The following is a 2,925-nucleotide window of genomic DNA, read 5'->3' on the forward strand; positions in this document are numbered from 1 at the left end:
TATGGACCAACAATGTTTATGTTCCTGAATCGGATTAATAGCTCTCCTCTCTGGGTCAAAAATGACATTTATTTTGTGATAAATTATCTACATATAGTTCATGCATAAACTTATAAGTCATTCACACATATCCTTGAACAAACTTTAGTTATTGTCACATCCATTCATTCATATGTCTTTGGCTATACTATTCTGTAGTATAATGTGTAGAAGGTAAAGGACTGCTTAAATCTAGAGCAATTCCACATACGGGTGAGTAAATTGGCTCTGTCCCATAGACTGGCCCGCAGGGTCCGTGTAAGCGCGAGTAATGCACTAATTTTTTCAAATAGTCCATGGTCCTCACATGCATACTAGGTTCGTCTCACTTAACCAGCGGAATGTGCAGATTTGATCCGCGAGGTCTACGGGTTGCTCGTAAGTCTGCTTAATCCATGGTTTGAGAATCCCACCAACTACAGTACCTTGAGAATCCTGCTTAATCCAGATCTTTCATTGTTGGCTTATGATATTTTATGCATCCAAATTACAACTGTGGCTTCCGAATCGACATTTAGTATTGGTTCACGGGTGCTTAACAAATATCGAACTAGGCTTCTTGCTGACAACGTGCAAGTCTCGATATGTACTAAAAATTGGTTACTAGGATTTCATAAGCAAGGTAAATAATGTGTAATAATTGTTGTCTTAATTTTAATCACTTAACTTGAGTTGATTCTAATATTTATTAGTGTTTTGAGTTTTAAGAAAAGAAGATGAAGATGTGGAGATGGAGAAAGCTCAAGCTACTTCAAATATGAAATCATTTGTTGTTGGAGATGTTTAAGTTTCATATTTTAGATTTATTGCTTGGATTTTCTTTTGTTAAAACATTATTTATTTTATTGATGTAATTGACTAATTGTTGAGATTTTATTTACATTTGTGTTGAACTTAATTTTGTTGTGTTACATTTTTGTTGAAATTAGAATTCATTTAAAATTAGGCCCACAGACCGGCCCGTTTGATCTGCGGGGTTCACAGGGGCGGGGATGCATCAATTTATTAGGTCCATGTAAGAATGCGAGGTGGGCTGACCCGGTTCGATGCCAATTCTGGCGGACCTTACGCACGGTAGGCCGGTCCGCTTACCCATCCCTAATTCCACACACTATATCCAAAAGTCCAGCACACCTTTTTTGGACTTGTGGACTAGAAAAATCCATTAAAGTCAGTGTTGCGCAACTTAATGCAGGTTTAAATTTAATTTCAAAGAATTTGGTAAGGTCAAGTTTGTGGCAGTATATGTCTGAGTTTCACTTTCTCTATCATAATTCTTTGGGGGAGACAATATTAGAATTTTAGAGGATCCTTATAAAATATCAATATAATCATCAGGAACACATTATGTTAGATTATCAAGAAGAGTTTTAGGAATGTCTGGATCCATAATGTCTGATCAAACAAACGCAGCAGAATCTGAATCCGTAGGTGATTTCTGATCTATGTACTCTTCTTAGGATCTGTTACGGAACATATAATCGGCTAACATCGTAACCAGTGACTTCATGGTTCTTACTCAACCATAACCTCTTTATTCCTTAATAGGACCTTCATAACTCTTCAGATATGGAGAAGAGAAACTATATCCGACGACTCGGTATATTGAGGACCATAACCTAATAGGGTTCTCATTATCCCCTAATGGATCAACAATGACATATGCTCATTTAAGTCCAAATCATTTGACTTAGTTGTCTAATAGGCTCACTTAATTTGATCACATAAAATAAAACCCATTAATAATAAATAGCTAATATAATTGTTTTATAATATTAGCCTACATTAATTATTGGAATAGAAAATTCCAACAATCTCCTACTTGGGCTATATATTGTAACAATTATATCAAAAATCCTTAAGCACGCATTTGTATGCTATTTACCTTTAGACTTCCACCTTAACAACGTAGTTCATCTCATGTATTAATAATAGACTCATTGCGGCTTTCGTCACTACAAAAAATGTAACTAGATCCCAATGGCCATCACATCAGTACACTCAATGACATAGGTCAATATGAATAAGCAACATGAAAATCACATGCAATGTGATCTTAGTCATGCCTATTTCCAACTAGCCCAAACTTTATTCTTTATATAGATCTATCCAAACACAACAAAAATATTGCAAATAAAACAAGCTGATAATGAAATGATAAAATTTAACTTTATTTCTGCAGAAAATCTAAACAACAAAATGTTTGTAAACCATAAGATATAAAACATAAGTAAGAATCCACTAAACTAAAATACTATTAGGAATTAGACCTATATGAACAGTGTGCTCATGAAAAACTTTAAGTGTCATACCTTTAGTTAGTGGATCAGCTAGCATGCAATGGGTTCCTATATGTTCTATAAAAATATGTATTTTCTAAATTCTTTATTTAACAACCAAATACTTTATGTCAACAAATTTTTACTTGGTTAAATCCTTAATTATACCATTAAGATATTTCCCCAATAAACACCTGATGGCTACCTAATGTTGACAACAGGAAAGTTAGTTACAATAATTTAACAATCATAAATTCTAGTATGATGTCGAATAGAAAAATATTAACTCCACCAACACGGTAAAATGTGGATCCTTATGTGAAATGATTGCTATTAAGACATTCCGAAAAAATCAAAGTCAGAATATCCAATGATCTCTAAACTTCTAGACTTTCGATATGAAAACATGTAGTTTCTTGTTCTCTTTAATTAATACATAATGTGCTTTACTACTTTTTAGTGTTGCATATCAAAATTACTTATATATCACCTTAGGACTCCCATAAAAAATTATTTCAAGACAATACAAAAAAAAATAAAGCATTCATGATAAATTGTAATATAATTGTTTTGCAACAATAAGTCATATGATGGTACTGGGATGTCA

The sequence above is a fragment of the Glycine max genome, chromosome 13 (genome assembly GCF_000004515.6).
Source record: "Glycine max cultivar Williams 82 chromosome 13, Glycine_max_v4.0, whole genome shotgun sequence".
NCBI lineage: Eukaryota > Viridiplantae > Streptophyta > Magnoliopsida > Fabales > Fabaceae > Glycine > Glycine max.